The 17,663-nt window shown below is 52.6% G+C and overlaps 1 long non-coding RNA gene across 1 annotated transcript; it reads right to left on the reverse strand.

Moving 5' to 3' along the window:
- Positions 1 to 395: 395 nt before the first annotated feature.
- LOC128781214 (uncharacterized) lies at positions 396 to 2,654 on the reverse strand. Its single transcript, XR_008427128.1, has 3 exons — positions 1,246 to 2,654; positions 987 to 1,167; positions 396 to 652 (listed from the first exon to the last, which is right to left on the reverse strand). It is a non-coding gene; the product is annotated as an uncharacterized lncRNA (long non-coding RNA).
- Between the last annotated feature and the right edge of the window lie 15,009 nt (positions 2,655 to 17,663).

The following is a 17,663-nucleotide window of genomic DNA, read 5'->3' on the forward strand; positions in this document are numbered from 1 at the left end:
TCTGGTCCCAGCTCAGCCAATCATAATCATCCTCTCTGGGACAGCTTAGCCCTGGGTAGCCAATCAGAGCCCTTCCCTGGGATTCTGCCTGCAGAGGACAGAGCCCTTCCATCCCAAGCCCAAGACTCGAGGCTGCCCCACTTGATGGACTGTAAGTAGCCTGAGAGATTGAGTCCAGCCCTCAGAGGAAAGTGGGGATGGGAGAACCTGGAAGCCGTGGTCCCCACTGTCCCTAAGGCATGGCCTTCCTCTCCTCCCCCCTGTGAACCAGTAATATTTCCATCTTTTTTTTTTATTTTTATTGTTATTCAATTACAGTTGTATGCCTTTTCTCCCCTTCCCTCCACCCCACCCCAGCTGAACCCACCTCCCTCCCCCCTATATTTCCATCTTAACACAGAATTAAGGGCAAGGACTCTTGCAATGCAACAGTCCTAGCTAGTAAACATCCCACTTTTAATTTTAACTTAACCTCGCTGTACTGCCCTGACTGGTGTGGCTCAGTTGGTCAGAGCATCATCCCATACACCAAAAGGTAGCAGGTTCGATTCCCAGTCAGGACACATACCTAGGTTGCGGGTTCCATCTCCAGATAGGGTGCATACAGGAGGCAACCAATCGCTGTTTCTCACATCAATGTTTCTCTCTCTCTCTAAAAGCAATGAAAAAAATGTTCTCGGGTGAGGGGAAAAAAATCTGTACTTTTTGTTCTCCTATAAGTTTTAGGTTACTCTTTCTAAAGCAAGTTCAGGAAGAAAAGGAGGGAGACAGGAAGGGAGGAGAGAAGCATAGAAGGAAGCCGTGTAAGCAGAGTTTGCAGCTGATGCGAGTGCCTGGAATATAACTGTTCCGGCCTCACCCCTGTGCCCCTAGGCCACTGTCCCCCCAGGCCCTGTGACCAGCCATCTCCTGGAGGGCCTGCAGCCCTGGGGCATTTATCCCGAAGTTCATCCTGAGTACCTGTAGGAACGGAAGAAGGCCCGCACCTGGGTGGATGGGCGGCTCCCGGCCCCATGCACAGTTTCCGAGAGGCCAGGGCCGTTTCAGAGGCTCAGCCCAAGCAGAGGTGTTGGATGTCCTTGTGACTCTGGGGGTGCAGATGCTCGGTTCTGAGGGGCGTTCCTGGACTTGGCGCCCATGAGTCTCCTGTAGGAGGAGAACGTCCCCCTGGGGAGTTGAAGAAAGTCCGATCAAAGCTGATGCAGGACTGGATTATCAGTGTCCATGAGTAAGTTTTCAAGTTACCTGAGCAAGGAACGAACACTGACTCCGAAGCCTAGACCCACACCACCGAGCGACCGCTGGTCATTTCCTCCCACAGGCGCAGTTCAGCCCTGTTTGTTCTGGGTTCGACTCCGCGGCCCTGCAACCAGGTGGCCCTGGGCTGGGAGGATAGGCTGGGCGCGAGGAAAACAAGGTTGTAGGGTTGAAATAGTCAGATTTCTAATTGAGAATTAGAGGCTTGAACGCAAAAGCGCCCACTTTCCCTCTGGTTGGCTCTCACCACGTTGTCGTTGGTTTTGGGGTTTTTTTGTTTGTTTTGGGTTTTGTTTTTTGTTGTTTTTTACCCTAGTTTCTCTTTCTATTTTTAAATTCAGGTTGACAAAACAGCTGGTCCTCGGGCTATACAGGGCGGAGCCGGCCTGCCTGCTTGTGCAGAGGCTCGTGCCTTCGGCTGTTGTGCGGGCTCTGTTCCCGAAGTAGCACTTGCATCTGTGATGGACGGCTGGGCCTGCTCTACCTGATGAGTTGGGGGTCCCACTGACCCCCGGTCATGTGGGCAGTTCCACATGCACGGACGGCTGGTGCCCCAAGGTCAAGTGTTCCATCTGCTGGGGCCCAGGAACACACCAGCCCGTTTCTCAAAAGGAACATAGTTCTGTTCTGCAGGCGGCGTGGCCCTGCCCTAGAGCCCGGGGCCTGTGCTGGGATTCTCCCCGACGGCCTTGACCCCCATACTGCATCTCCTCCCACCAACGCTACAGCGGGGGCTTGGAGGAGAGACCTGAAGGGCCACCTCCATGACGGCCACGTCAACCATCTCCCAGGCTGCCTGCCTCCGCCCCCCTCAACCTTGTTCCCCAGTTCTTCTTGGCAGCATCTCCTCCAAGAGCCAGGCAGGTTGGCCCTGGTGGCTCATGGGCACACTGTGTGGGTAGAATCATGTCCTCCAAAGAGACACCCCCTCCCAGCGCTGACGGCGGGGCTGCCTCAGCTTCCTAATCTGGACGGTGGGCACCTGCCTCACCCGGCCCTTTATTAGAAGGCTTGAAGGAGGAGGCACCCGAGACCACAGTTTGTAAACCGCGAAGCCCTCCCTGAATGTGTTGCTGTCATCACTGTTCCATCCCAGAAGTCAGAGAAGCCTGTGGAATGCAGGACCCAAGTTCCTTCATGAGGACGTCACACGTTTGCCGCGCCTGCTGGGATGGGTATTTCAGGGACCCATGGGCAGGAGAAATGACCAGCTGGGGCGGAGGGGAGGTGGCCTGGGAGCAGGAGGGCTCGGCTCCAGACGTCTGGGTCCATTGTAGCAGGCCCTACAGCACCTCACAACTCCATGGGAGGGTGCCAAGGTGTGTGTGTGCGGGGGGCGGGGGGGTCCTCCGCCCCAACCCCCTGTGTGGTCCCCTTGCCTTTTCTGCAAGAAATGGTTTTAGGGCTCCTCACAAGGGGCAGCCCTCTCCTTCAGGCAAGGCCTCCAGGACCCCTGAAACTTGACCTTCCTTCCTGACCTGCCTTTCAGGAACAGGGCCCTCAGGTGCCCCTTTCCCAAGAGGCCACTCCCTACCAGCCCAGAGGAAGAAAGACCCCCCACCCCGTCTCCCACATTACCATCTGGGGGCCATTCCAAGCCACCACCTCCCAGCCCAGAGGAAGCTGCATCTTAACACTGAAAATGTGCCATTTTCTGAGCTAAAAACCACAGTTCCCCTGGAAGATGTTGTACCCCTGCAAAGTTGGGTGTGCTGACTTCAAAGAGGCACAGGCGCTCACCCTCAGGGAGTCCAGAGACAAGACGTGCTGGCTCCCTGCACAGCCGGGCCCCCCGTGCTGTCCTCAGTTCTGTGTCCATTCCTGTTCCTCATCTTCATTGCGACGGCCCTGTTCCGTGTGTGCCTTTTATTGTACACGACCTCGGCTGTCTCTCGTCTCAGTGGAAGAGGCACAGATCGGGTGCTGATGGATAACTCTGCAGTGAAGGTCATGGCGTCTAAAATGAGGGGGGCTACAGGGGAAAGAAGAACACGAGAGGAACAGGCTGATCTTTGTGCCTGGCCTTTGCCCTCTTCACGGTTTCGATGATCTCGTAGCTTCTACCAAGACAGACGGTCACGAAGTAGTTAATGATTCAGCCAAAGGCATCTTACTGAGCACGTACATTCCTGGTGGCCCAGCACGTACCAAGTTCTCTGGAAGACACTAAGACAGCGCCTAGCCCAACAGCTGCCCCCTGCAGGCACGTTAATTGGTGTACTACCTGTCTGCAAGGAAAGTCGTGGGTAGGTAGGGGAAGGAACAAAAGATACGCAGGTCTGCGGTCAGTGATTGGGTGAGTATCATTGCCACGGCAACCGCCCCCTTCCGGCTAAGCTGAGTGTAAGTCTATCACACACTGTACGCACGTTTCAACCTGAGCCTCCAATGTTGAAACCACAGGTTTTGGTGTGAAGATCCCAAGCAGGAAGGCACAGCTCCCCCTTCAGGAAGTCGCCCCCCCAACCCCACCCCCCTCACCCCCCCCCACAAACCCCCTAACCTACCGCTCAGCATGCATCTGACCATTGCTCCACCCCCCTGTCTACTCTCCCTCCTCCCTCACGTCCGCAGCACTTGCTTTTGCCAAATTCCCTTACTCATAATTCACTAAGTGCACTGGGGTGGACACCATACAGGTCAAGGGATGGGACAGCATAGAATGTTCTGGAAACGGCAGCAAGTTCAGTTTGGACCGGAGCACGTGGAGACACAAGGGCAGGATGGGGAGGAAAGACTCTGGGTCCTGCAGACCCCGGGCTGACCCAGCCCGCCCACTCACTGCTGACGTTTTGGACAAGTGACCCTCAAACATCTGACCCCGCTTCCCTCACCCGTGGACAGAGACAGTAACTGTGCTGTGCAAATCTGGGCTGAGACATAAGTGAGGTCGAGTGTGCACAGTGTCCAGCACAGGAGTGAGACAGCACGGTGCAGGTGAGGAGACGGGGAGGGCGGTCCTTCCTCGTGGGCTCGGGCTGGTGGGTGGCCAGCAGTCTGGGGGAGATTTAAGCTGGGGAAGAGTGGGTGCTCTTGTTAATCCCATTTTACAGGTGACAAAACTAAGGCACAGAGAGGCTGAGTCACTTGCTCAAAGCCACACAGTGGGTAGGCAGAGCTGGATTCAAACCTAAGCTCTCCCTCTAGCAACTATTCTTCCTCCAGCTAAGCAGAGAGGGAGAGGAAAGGCCTGCAGGGCTCAGGCGATGTCTGGAGCATCCAGAGGAAAACCTGGACTTGGCTTTGCCTTCACCACAGTGTGGTTAAGCCACTGGGAAAGGAAGCATTTAAGTGACCAGCATATTTATCAACACATTCTGTTTAACAAACAGCCCTGGCTGGTGTGGCGCAGTGGATTGAGTGCCAACCTGTGAACCAAAGGGTCGCCAGTTCAATTCTCAGTCAGGGCACATGCCTGGGTTGCAGGCCAGGTCCCCAATATGGGACATGTGAGGGGGAACCACACATTGATGTTTCTCTCCCTCTCTTCCTCCCACCCTTCCTCTCTCTCTAAAAATAAACAAATAAATAAGTAATCTTAAAAAAAAATAAAACAAGGACAGGCCCACGGGCTCTCTCCAAGGCCCAGGGACAGCTCCCTGTGCCAAAGGCTTTGAGAAGGGGCACACAGAAAACCAGCTCTATGTGCAGCATGCCAGCCTCGTGACGTGTGGAGCTTGGAGGAGGAACGGGTTCCCAGCAGCCGTGTCCAGCCCTCTCATGTGAAGGGCGGGTAGAGCTGGAGAGGAGGCGCCCCGGCGTTAGACACAGGACGGCTCACTCGCACACGAGCAGCAGAGAAGGTGCGTGAGAGAGCCGGCCGCCGACCCCAGGGCCCTGGCTGGAGGGCTGGCATCTCAGAGGAGGACAGGTGGTGCTACCGAAAGCACCCAAACCAGTGTCACCTAACTGTCAGTCGTCCATCAAAGAAGGACCATTCGGTGAGAGTGGAGTCAAGCAGGTGGTGTGGCTTCTCCCAGGAACACCCCAGAAGGCAGAGAAAGAGGGGGTGAATGTTTCAGCGTCCCCTTTCTTCAGCCCCCTGGTCCTACTCTACTGCCTCCGTTGGTTAGGGCCACACTCAAGGGGGCCTGGGAAATGCTGTCCCTGCATTTAGGGCAGCTCAGGGCAGCTCAGGGCAGCTCGGACAGATCCCAGAGCAAATGGTGGCCACGGAACGTGCCCTTTTAACCCCAACTGGAATAGTCCTGGGTTCTCTGGAATAATCTCAATTCAAAGTCACTGCCCTACTGTCCCCACAAACTACTGAAATTTCCTGGAAGTTAAAGTATCGCTCCCCGTACTGGTGCACTGGTATCAGATTTTGCTTCCTGGCACACGGCATCACAAGTTCCCCTCTCTCAACAGGACCGGCTGCAGAGTCTTCATCTGAACAAAATCCCAACTAAAAACATCCCGGAATTCAAAACGCCCATAGCAAAGCAGTAATCAAAGGATTTCCTGAACATAATAAAAAACACCCATTTTCACAGAAACAAGAGGGGAGTTCTCATTGCGCTCTGACTGGACCAGGAATTACAAATATTGAAAAGCAGGACAAGAACTGGTGTGATCACCTCAATCACTTACTCAGAAAACAAATGAAACTTGAGTGGAAAACGCTGAAAACTAGCTAAGTCGTTCCCTAAAGTAGCTGGAAAATAAATACTCGGAACTTAATGCTTTTCTATGTAATAACAGCAGCCATCTGGAACATTCAAGGGAAGAAACGGGTGGTTTTCAAAATCAATGTGTGGCTCCTCCATCAAGAAAATGGCAAAGCCTCGGTGGGAGCCTGGAAGGAACCTGGAAAGAATGGAGGGCGGGTCTGGGGGAAGGGAGATTTCCTGCAGTAAAACCACCATTCCTTCCCAAAGTACTGTGCTAAGTGAACAGAATCAGATCCTGTCCCCCACGCCATCCCCCCAAACACGGGACCTTTAACAATTGGAACGTAAGCACCGTATGATTCCACTCATGTGGAATCTAATGAACAAACTGAACTAATTAATAAAATAGGGACAGACTCATAGACAGAGAGCAGCTGACAGCTCTTGGGGGGCGGGGGGTGGGGTGGAGGGTGGAGCAAGAAGATAAAAAGAGAAAGAACTCATAGACAAGGACAACAGTGTGGTGATTGTGGGGGGGTTGGCGGTCGGTAGGGCAGGTGGAGGTGGAAGAGGAGATGGGTGATAAACAGTAATGGAAAAATACAATAAAAAAACCTGCAATGTGTACTCCTGAAGTTCCTCCAGGAGAAGAAAAGTAGGAGAAAAGTCATGAATGGTGTGGGTGGGGGGAACGAGAGGACTTTCGTTAGCAGGTTCTACACCTTACACAGTGTGATGACTTCAAAAGGTGTAGCAGTGGTGGGACAAGCGGAAACACCCAGGACGGGGGACCCCAAATGATCACGTAATGACGATGGCTGTGATATTTCGGTGGTGGACGGTTGGACTGATACGATTACGTGGTCGAGAAGCTCACATGGGCTGCTGTCGTTGTCCTGCTTCCACAGGGTAGCGCTGCTTCCCCACTTCCCTCCGGGGTGGGCTATAGGCTTGGGACAGCTGGAAAGAACAGGAGCCCTCTGGCCCCCAGGAAATGCAACAGGCATCCTGGCGGGAGCTCTCGCTCTTCTTGACCATTGAAATTAATCTGCACAGAAAACCCCTGGACACTTGTCACCAGCTCTGCGTGAGCAGTGTCACTGCCTCCTTGAAGGGTCTGTAATCGGATAAGCCTACACCAGACACAGGAAGAACCTGTGAACCTGTGTTTGAGGACAGAGAACACCCGAAGGCGGGGGGGGGGGGGGGGGGCGTTGTGAGGAGCAGAGCTGTGCCATCCTGTGCTCAGCTGTAGTCCTGGACTCCAAAGACGGGCTCGCCGAGGTGTTCTCAGGCCAAACACTACAGCAGGTAGTGGTATAAGCCTGCAAAAAGGCAACATTGTCAGAAACAATTTGACATCCACATTTCCCAGAACTTGCCTCTGTTTCAGCCCTGCTCCAGGGACCCCTGCTACAGAGGCTTTGTTTGGGTGAGGAGCTGCCACAGGGTGTCCGACCTTTTGGCATCTCTGGGCCACATGGTAATACACACTAACGAAAACTGATGAGCAAAAAAAGGTCTTCAGTAAATTTACGATTTTTGTGTTGGGCCACAATCATAGCCCTCCTGGGCCGCAGGCAGCCCTCGGGCCACGGGTTGGACACCCCTGCTAGGTCACTGCCAAGTCCCTGCCTGGCGGGAGATGGCTGGTCTCCAGATTTAGTGCTTTCAAATGACAACACCAGGTCCTTTTCTTTGTCAACAATCTCTGAATATCAACCCTTGGGAACTGGATCTGCTACAAAACGTAGGGACTCTTGACCTTGAAAAGCCCACTGATAGACGATGTGGGGGTAAATACCTAAGAATCTGTTAAAACACAACTTTAATTGGTGCTCTCTAGAGGAATTTGGGAGCGGATAGCTCTTTTTAAAAATAAGTCTCTGTCCGGTTTCTAAGTACTCCCAATGATTTGACTTTTCCACAGGTTTGATTCTTGAAGCTTCATTTGTATATGATTACGGTAAAACTAAAAACCAAATACAAACCCCACAGAGCTTTGCTTTCCTACTCTGGCCACCCACCTCCCTGCTTTCGGTCGCCTTCCAGTCCCTGTCACCCAGTCAGCAGACCCTGGCTCTTTGCCCTGCGGTCCTGACAGTGTAACAGGGACTCCAGGGTGAAGAAAGAGCCCCGTTGGTTTTGGTTTTTTCTACCTGGGGTGTTCAGGCAAAAAAGGGGGAGGACTGGGCATTATTAGATAGTCCCCGTTCAGCCAGCGTGCTCGGGCAGGAAACTAAGGTTTCATCTTTAAGTGAATAAACATGGGAGCGGGACTCAACCCTTCAAAGAATTCCAACGCCGGAGCAGGGCGTTAGCCACGTCGCAGGTGAGGATGCTGCGTGGTTGTTTCTAAAGCTGAGTCCTTCCCTGAGCTCCCGCAAGTTCTTCTTTACTGCCGGCAGGTACAGCCTGTGTATGGGCTTCCCTTGTTTGTCAGAGAGTATTCTCATCCTTGTCTTTTGCTAAATGGTAACTTTGTAGACAATGTGACCTTGCTATTTTTCTGCTGTTAAGTCGTATATGAAGTTAGTTTTCCTGAACTTGTATAATACGGCTTGGTTCTAACAGCCTTTTTTTTTTTTTAACATGAGAGCCTTCTGTCTTTTGCGTGCAGCAGCTTGCTTCGTGACATTGCCTTGGATCAGACCTCGGGACGCGCTGTTTTCTCCGCTTCTGCAACTCCTTTCCTCTTCATCTTTGATTCTACTCCAAGCCACTTCTCCTTGGGGGCAGCGGTGTCCAGGAAAGGAGTTCATTAAATGGGGATGACTCAGCCCTCTGAGGCTTGACTGCAGGACCCTCACATCCCCCCGTTTTACCCCCTGTCCACGGACCCATCTGCCGGGTCCTACCTGTCGCACTCCCATCACTTCCCTGCGTTCTCCTGCCCAGACGCCGAGACCGTGCAGGTCTTATGGTTTTAGAAGTTTGTCCCACAGGCTTGTTTTTCGGCGTTTGTGGAGATGCCATCATACCTGGTCACCTGGTCAGTGGTGTGCAGTGGCTTTGCTTTTTTCTACCTGGTTGCTGTGTGTTTTCACTGGGGGATTTGGGAAGAGCCACAGACTATGCTGCCCCCGATACGGTGCATCTCCCAGGAATTCCCCTCCCCCCACTTTCTTTTTATGGCCTGAGAAAACCTAATTCTGAAAAGCTTCACTAATGTAAGTCACCCAGCTAGAGTGAATGGGGAAGCCAGCATTCGGGCCAGGGTCTAATTTTAGAACCCTTATTGTTTTGTCCACTACCTTTTGTTCTTAAAAACTGTTCTTGCCCTGGCTGGTGTGGCTCCGTGGGCTGAGCGCAGGCCCTCAAACCAAAGGGTTCGATTCCCAGTCAGGACACATGCCTGAGTTGCGGGCCAGGTCCCCAGTAGGGGGCGAGCGAGAAGCAACCACACACTGATGTTTCTCTCTCTCTTTCTCCCTCCCTTCCTCTCTCTCTAAAAATGAATAAATAAAATCGTTTTTAAAACTAAAAACTAAAAACTGTTCTTGCTATTCCCAGCTTTAAAACTTAGCTCGGTTCCTGGTTACCTAAACCAACCCGTGCCCAGACCTCCGGCACTCGGGACCCACCCGCCTGTACAGCCGCGTTCCCTCTGCTCCCTGAAGCGCGCCCCCTGTTCTGCCCCAAAAGCCGTCTGCAGTCCCTCCTGGGCCCTTGACTGTTCTTTCACCCACCCTTCCCTTGCTCTTCAAAGTCCCAATCATTTTTCCCTCTCATCAGTTCCTAGTAACTCTGGTAAATTTGAGTTTATTCATGATTAGGGTGGTGGGGGCGGTATATCACTTTCCTATACTTCTCTCTGGTTTCTGGGGCTGCTGTAACAATGTATCACGAACTGAGTCATTTAAAACAACAGAAAGTTACTGTCTCCTAGTGGTGAAGCCCAGAAGCCCGCAGTCAGCAGTCAGCAGGGCTCTGCTCCCTCTGGAACCTCTAAGAGCATCACTCCCTCCTGGCATTGTCCCAGACTCGGGTGCTGTGCCAGCATCGCGGGCGCTCCTTGGCTCCGGGATGCATCACCCCATTCCTCCGCCTTCACATGACATTCTCCCTGTGCGCCTCAGTCTTCCCACGGCTGTTATCTCATAAGGCCGCCTGTCGTATTGGATCAGGGCCACCCTACTCCAAACCTCATCCAAACTAAGTATGTCTACAAGGACCCTATTTCCAAATAAGGTCACCTTCGGAGAGGCTGAGGGTTAGGACTTTGACACATCTTTGGGGGGGAGCATGACCCACAAATCTCTTCTCCCCCCCTTCCTTTCTCCATTCACGCTGGGCAATCTGTGTTTTTACTTTTTCCTTCAGGGAAGGAAGGGGACAGAAAGGGAAGAGCCAGAAGCCCTTTGGCTTTCGCGTTTTCTAGAAACCTAAAGACAACCAGGAAGGCTTCTCTACAGGTCTGAAAAGTGCGTTTCCCTCAGCAGCATGGCGGGGGGGGGGGGGGGGGGGGGGGGCAGCGAGGTCCCAGAAAGGGAGGGCTGCCTGGTGTTTGAAGACAGTCGGGATCGCCATCACCTGGTGCCCCAGTGCCAAATGGAGCCAGGAAGCCACCGAGAGCACCTGAAGGCCATGCCGACCAGCCAGAGAGCATGCCTTACCCTTTTTTCCTTTTTTTTTTTTTTTTTGGCATCTCATGTGCCCTGAGAGCAGGTATATGGAGGCCAGTATGTTACTGGTAAAAGCAGGAACCTGAAGTCTGTATACCCGGGTGAAGACCCTTGTCCCACCAGGCAAACCAGGCAAATAACCACCCAGACCTCAGCGCCCTCCTCTACACCCTGGAGACAAGAGGCATCAGAATCGCTTCCTGTGATGAAGAAATGAGGCAAGGTTCCGATGTGCCTAGTGCTGGGAGGCTTTCGTAAACCGCAGCTGCCTGTCCCCTCTGTGTCCTTTCTGAGCCTCAGTGTCCCAGCCTGTGAAATGGTGGTGCCACCAAGTGTCATTTGAAGATTCAAAAGCGAGCAGTGCGTATGGAAACAATCTGTGAATTGTGAAGTCCTGTCAAATACTCGCTGCCACGGCCCACGCAGCCGCTCAGTTAATAGTTGCCACCGGTGGGCACTCCCTGGGGAAGCTCAGGGACACTTGACGAGGCAGGAGGCAGTCTTTGTGCGTAGGGTGACGGTCCCACATACATCCCCCAGCGGGGGCATTTCCTTCTTAAACCCGTGTGTCTCCTCAACCTTCCTTCGCCAAGTCTCTCTCCATGACAATGGCATTCATTTAATGTCCTTTTATTAGACTGGCCAGGCCCGCGGCTTTGCCACCCACCTTGAACATGTGGGGCTGAGTGGCCTGCTTGGACGGTGACCGGTGACTGCAGCCACAGCACAGGTGCACCTGAGCAGCCGAATGCCGTGCCTCGCTAATCTATTCCTCTGGCCTTTCTGGATCAATCTGCGTCCAGAAAACTCTGGCCCGTGTCCCGGGGCACCCCACAGGCAGCTCCCCAACTGCATCCGATCTGTTGTCCTACCTGGTGTGACGCATGTCCCCTTCCACTGCAGCGTCGCAGTCCTCTAGGATGCCCTCCATGCAGGTGCATGGTCCAAGGCTGCAGGTCCCACGTGAGGCAGGGAGAGCGGCCACGGCCCCTGTCCTGGCTGCCTTCGTCTCTCGTGGACGGTGCTGGTTTGAAGCATCAGCGAGGTCGTGGTGGTGATGGCATGGGCGGTCATATATCCAGAATCTGCTTCCGTGCCGGTCATCGGCAGGTGCACCTGCCCATCAAACAGCCAATCAGACCTGAGAACTCACCTTCCGTGGAAGAAATGCCCTGACAGACTATGACACGCGTGGATTTTAAGCTGCCCCCTGGTTTTGGAGCTGTTCAAAAGGTGTGCCTTAGAATTGGTGAGGTCCTGTCTCTTTTTGAGGAGCTACACCCTGAGTGGGGAGGGAACACATGTGCACACTCACACATACACACACACACACACACACACTCTCTCTCATGGTGATGTGGTACCTGCCCGACTCCCAAAGGAGCCAGGTGTTTTAAGAGCGGAGGCTGGAAATGGCTGTGATTGGCTGGTCTCGAAGTTCAGACTGGACCAGGTGTTGAGGAGGCCCACGGAGAGGAGAGGTACACACAGGGGAGCCAATGCGTACAGGTAGGAAGGTGCCCAGGAAGGAGAAACAAGAAGTGATCAAGCAGATAAGGCAGTCATCCCCAGCCTGCCATCCTCCCTGAGCGGCCTGGGTTTTGTCCCTGAAGCACTGGGGAGCCAGAGGCAGCTGTGGGGTAGGATAGGGGCACCCGGGCAGCACTTCAGCAATGTTAACCTGGAGGGAACAGAGAATCTACGGAGGGGACAGACTGCAGGCGGGGGACCCGTGGAAGAGACAACGTCAGAAGTCCAGGTGCGCAGCAGAGAGGAGAATAGCCGCGTGAAAAGAAAGCGAGCAACAGAGGGAAACTTGGACGAACAAATGGGTAAGCAAGCAGGACGTGTGTGCAGGAGGGGGAACGAGTCAGGATCACATCCCAGGACCTGAGTGTGGGCAGCTGAAGAGGCCTTGCCAGAGGAAGGGGCTCAGGTCACCCCTGAGGTCCCATTTGCCACACAAGCCTTCTTGACCAACACACAAGAACGCCCTGCACTCACCGGCTGATGAGGCGCCCACGGCCCTGCAGGCTGAAGTCCCGTTAGGGTGGCCATACTTTTCTCTTCCAGAAAGCAGCTTTAGCTGTACTGACATCTTTGCAGAGACTATATTGGGGACTGAAAGTGCACCCCGTTATCAGAAGTATCTGAGGCATATCACAAAGTCTCAGTTGATGTTGCGGCCTCTCTGTGTAGTAAGAAGCAAGGGCAGGTTTTTGTCAGGGCTCCGAGAAATAAAATGACCTTTGTAAAAAATCATGCTCTTGTATAATCCAAGGTTTCCCGATACATTTGTATCTACGTGAGTGTATTGGCTCTAGACCTTGCTACCTTCAGTGAAACAGAACAGAGTGCTGTGTAAGCGCTCGCACCCTGTAAATTCCAGGGAGTGGCTCAGGGGAGGTGGTTTCTTCACGGAGGTGGCTTCTTGCTCAGGGCTTCTGTGCCCGTCCCTAACGCACGGGCGAGGGGTGGGTTGGACGTGTGGTGGGAGATCTCGCCACCAGACAGGCGGGGAGGCCCCTGGCTGTGGGCAGTCCAGGGTTTTCTCTTGTTGGCTTAGGAGGAAGCACTTCTCAAAGTCCAGGGAAAACACTGTTCGGGTACAGTTTTGTTTTTCAAATGGAACTGTATGTTCAAAGAGTACGTCTGGTTCCAGAGCATCTGTTCAGAGTGGGTTTTGTCCCTCACTGAACAAATAAATGATTGAGAACCTTCTGTCTAGCAGAGCCTGGACCGTGGTCTAGGGGGCCCAGGTGAAGGCTGTCCACCCGCCGGGACTGGCCAGGCTTTCTACGGTCCTCACTGGACATCCCAGGAAAGACTGGCTGGCCTTCTGTCCCCACTGCAGCCCGAGCAGTTGTAGTCACTCGGTACAAACACGGGGGCTGGGCCCACCTTTGTGATTAGTGATGGTTCTCAGAGAAGTGAGCAGTCACGAGTTGACCAGATGCCCCAAAGGTGACCCTTGTAGGAAACTAGCCAAACGCCTGAGAGCACAAGAGTGACCCCCAATCCCACAAACCAGCGGGCACCCACAACTTAGGTCACTGAGGACTGGCCCATTGCGGGCGTGTGCGAGGGTGCGTGCAGACAGAAAGTGGGGGACAGGGTAGAGCCCTGACAACAGCAAGGTCCCCGTTCTCCCCAGACTGAGGACCTACAGAGCAGCGGGCGGGGGTGGGGGGGGAGACCCGGCAAAGATGGCAAACAGGCAGGACCAGATGTGACGACCCCAAGCCAGACTCGGGTTCCTGCATTCGGGGGACTGTGAGCCTCAGACTGGCTCCCCCTCTCTCTGGGAGGGCCCACTGAGGGGCGAGCCAGCCCCCAGGCCACAGTGCTTTGCAGTTTCTACCTCAGGCCAGGACGACCTGCTGACCTAGTTTAGAACCATCGGGAGCCCTTCTGCCGGGAACAGTGGGAACCTGACGTTCACACAGTTTCTGGCCCTGTAGCATTCATTTCTTTGCTTGTATTTTTTAAATTGTGGTAAAACATACCTAACATGAAATGAACCATTTTAAGTGGACAGTTCAGAGCATTAAGTACGCTAGCATGGCACGGCCATCACCACTGTCCCTCTCCAGAATTTGTCATCTCCCCAGAGTGAAACGCTGTCCCCACTGAACACCCCTTCCTTCCTCCCCCAGCCCCTGGTGACAGCCCTTCTGTGTTCCATCTGCACGAAGCTGATGACTCTGGTACCTCGTTTGAGTGGAATCGCTTGCCTCTCTGTGACGGGCTTATGTCCTGTAGCGCCTCCTCCAGGTTGGCCCCTGCCCTAGCCTGTGACAGGATTTCCTTCCTTTCAAAAGCTGAATGATATTCCATGTACGTGGGGGCTGCGTTTTGCTTATCCATTCATTAGTCGGTGGACCTGGATACAGTGTTACTTTAACAAACATTTTTTTGAGTGCCGAAGATGTAGCAGGCACCGCGTTTGCTGCTGGAGATAAGATTGCTATTGAGGGAGACTTGGGGGAGGAGCCCCGCAGGTGACAAAGCACTCAACAGTAATGACCAAAAGTAGTGGCAATTTCTTTCCAGTTCATGAAGCCACCCATGAAGAACCTTTTCTTGAGTGATATATCCTCTGCAATTTTTAATAAAACCTTTGGCGCCTGATTTAAAAATGACTGGAAGTAGCCGAAGTATTTGTGAAAAAGCTTGCAATCACCGCGCACTGTTTAAATCTTCAAGGGGGTGCTTGGCTGGCAAATTCAAGCGCCGGCCCTAACACAGCCGTGCCCCTGGCTGGTTGGATTGTTTCTGGCTGCAGTGATGGGAGTGGCCAGCTCAGAATGTCTCCGGGTTCCGTGGACGAGCAGCAGGAGTTTCTGGGTTTCTGTGCTGTTCTCTGGAGCAGCCCCAGGCTCCCGGCCACAGGGCCCGGAGGACGCTGTGCCTGTCCCCTTGTCCTCCTGCACTCTCCTGGTCCCTGTTCCTCTTGCGGCCACGTGCTATTGATTCCACCAACATCTTATTAAGTGGCATCTTTTAAACCCTGCTCAGTTTATCACCGCATCTTATGATGTGTCCTGCTCACCACGAGTAGAGTAGTCGTGCTGGAGATTCAAAAGCGCCCCACCTCTGATGGTGCAGACAGCAGCCTGGGCCCCCCCTGGTTCCGGCCAGGCGCTTGGCAAAGTTTATCTTCGTGCACTTTTACACGTCTGGTGCTGACCTGCTCTAGGTCTCCCTCTTGTGGGCCACCTGTGACATAGAACACACCGGTTATCTTCAACAGATCCAAGGCCGAGGTATAAGTAATCCATATCTGCGAATCCAACGAGTTGAATAGAACCTTTCATTGTTTTGTTATGAAGTATTACAAACGTATAAAAAGTATATAGAGGATAATATACAAATGACTGCCCGGTCACACCCCAACTTTATCAAATCTTAACAGTTGGCCCTGTATTTACTTTAGATCATCTGATGGATTAAATGTGTAAATTCCCTTTCTGCACCCTCCCCCTCTCCAAGGTAACCATTTCTGTGGATTTGTATTTATTACTCCCGTACATGCTTTTATAGTGCCCTACCTACTCGGGTATCATGCTACTGCTTTGCCTTTTTTAACTTTATGAAGATGCTGGGTGCATTCTTTGGCCATCTGCTTTTCTCCCTCAGTATTGTACTGTAGAATTTATCCTGGGGCCTCCCATTCCTTCGTCTTTCTTTCCCTATCGATCGGATGAAACCACAGCGTCCGTGCCATCTCTCTTATTCTGGGGTATTCAGGCCGTTTTGAACTTTCTCACAATGAACAGCACTGTCCGGGACATTCTTCTGCTGCTGGTTACGTGAGGGAATTTCCTTAGGGCAGGGGGCTGGGTCCTTCTCTAGGATTGCCAGCTGGCTCACAAAGGACTGGATTCCTTGGCATCCCCTGTCACCCAGAGATTTTTATGTCCTTCTTCCCATCTGACCCCCCCATCCCGTGAGCAGCCAGCGGAAGCACATGTGACCATCTTCACATGAATTCTCTCTTTTAATAGTGACAACAACCTAAGGAGGCTGGCGTTTGCCTGCCCAGCTTACAAGGGTCACCGAGGTCCAGGAATCTGCCTTAGGCTGCGCCGCTGGCAGCAAGCAGCAGGGCAGCCTGACCCTGACTGCCCCGGAGCTGGGCCGCCAGAGTTCTTAAAGACTCCACGCAGGGAGCAGGGGACAGTGGGGAGACACCTTCGGTGGAAGCCTGTCAGCCAGGTTGCTGAGAGCTAAGGAAAGAAGGAAGAAAGGCTACACCAGTCAATTATGAAATTATGACAGTCATCCTTCGTTCAAAAGAGTGTATTTATCATTAATACACAAACAAGGAAAAACAATAAGGTAAGTGGGGTTAGAGGGGAGTGAAAAAAAACCCCATAAATTAGAGGCATCCAGATGCCTAAGGAATAAAATATGTCACTATTAGGAAAATAGTATTGGAAAAACTTACTGTTCAAATCATGTATTCGGTTCCTTCCAATTACTAGGAATCAGTGATCATTTTAGGGCAGTTGAAGGAACCTAGCCCTGCTTCGCCCTCTACTTGGAAGAGGGACCTAACTAGTGTGGTGCGGTGGGCAGAGGGTGGAGAAGAGCCCAGAAACCAGAGAAGGTAGCATCAGCACCTCACTGCGAACAGAGGAAAAACAGCAAGGAGCAGCTGCGGAAGAAAAGGGAAACTGTTCCGCAGCCGCTCTCCGCTCAGCCCCTCCTCCCCGCCAAAGGAGCTCGGAGTTCTGCTCGCCCTGGGACTGTCTGTTTTGTGTTTACATTTCACTGAGTCCTTCGGGGCATGTGGCTCAGCATGTTTTCTAATAAAACTTCCCCTTTTATCTTTCAGTGAGAGAAGGAGTTAGGTCATCCAGAAACCAACAGAGCCTGACTCGAATTAAAGGAGAAAAATGCTGTGGTGTTTATTTGCTTTTGTTTGCACTTGGACAACAAACCATGTAGGCTGTATATTAGAGTTGTAAGGGATTGCTTCACTTTAAAAGATGACATCCAAAAATAGAGCGGGCGAAGCAAGCCAGAAGTGCGAGCAATAACTTACCCTGGACAGGAAGTCGACAGGAAGCCAAAGTGTGAGGTATGGAAGTGAAACCACTCTCTAAAAAGCACATCAAGAACATAGGGGAGGAGGGGGAGGTTTTCGTAGCATGAGTCAAAAGACATACATCCCCTTACGTACCTTTCCCCCCATTTTTAATGGCAAAATACACATAGTGTAAAATGTATCATCTTAACCATTTTAAGTGTCCAGTTCAGGGTGTCAAATCCATTCACAATGTTGTGCGACCAACCCTGCCATTCCTCTCCAAAACTCTTGTCATCTTACCCTGGCTACTGTGGCTCAGTGGATGGAGTGCCGGCCTGCAAACCAAAGGGTCCCCAGTTCGATTCCCAGTCAGGGCACATGCCTGGGTTGTGGCCCAGGTCCCCAGTAGGGAGTGCATGAGAGGCAACCACACATTGATGTTTCTCTCCCTCTCTTTCTCCCTCCCTTCCCCTCTCTCTAAAAATAAATAAAATCTTTATTAAAAAAAAAACCACTTGTCATCTTATAGAATTGAGCAATAGCTCCCTGTTCTCCCCTCTCATCCTCCACCCCCCACAACTTCCATTCTACTTTCTGTCTCTATAATTTGGACTACTCTAAATAGCTCCTATAAAC

Source organism: Desmodus rotundus, chromosome 6 (genome assembly GCF_022682495.2).
Source record: "Desmodus rotundus isolate HL8 chromosome 6, HLdesRot8A.1, whole genome shotgun sequence".
Classification (NCBI taxonomy): domain Eukaryota; kingdom Metazoa; phylum Chordata; class Mammalia; order Chiroptera; family Phyllostomidae; genus Desmodus; species Desmodus rotundus.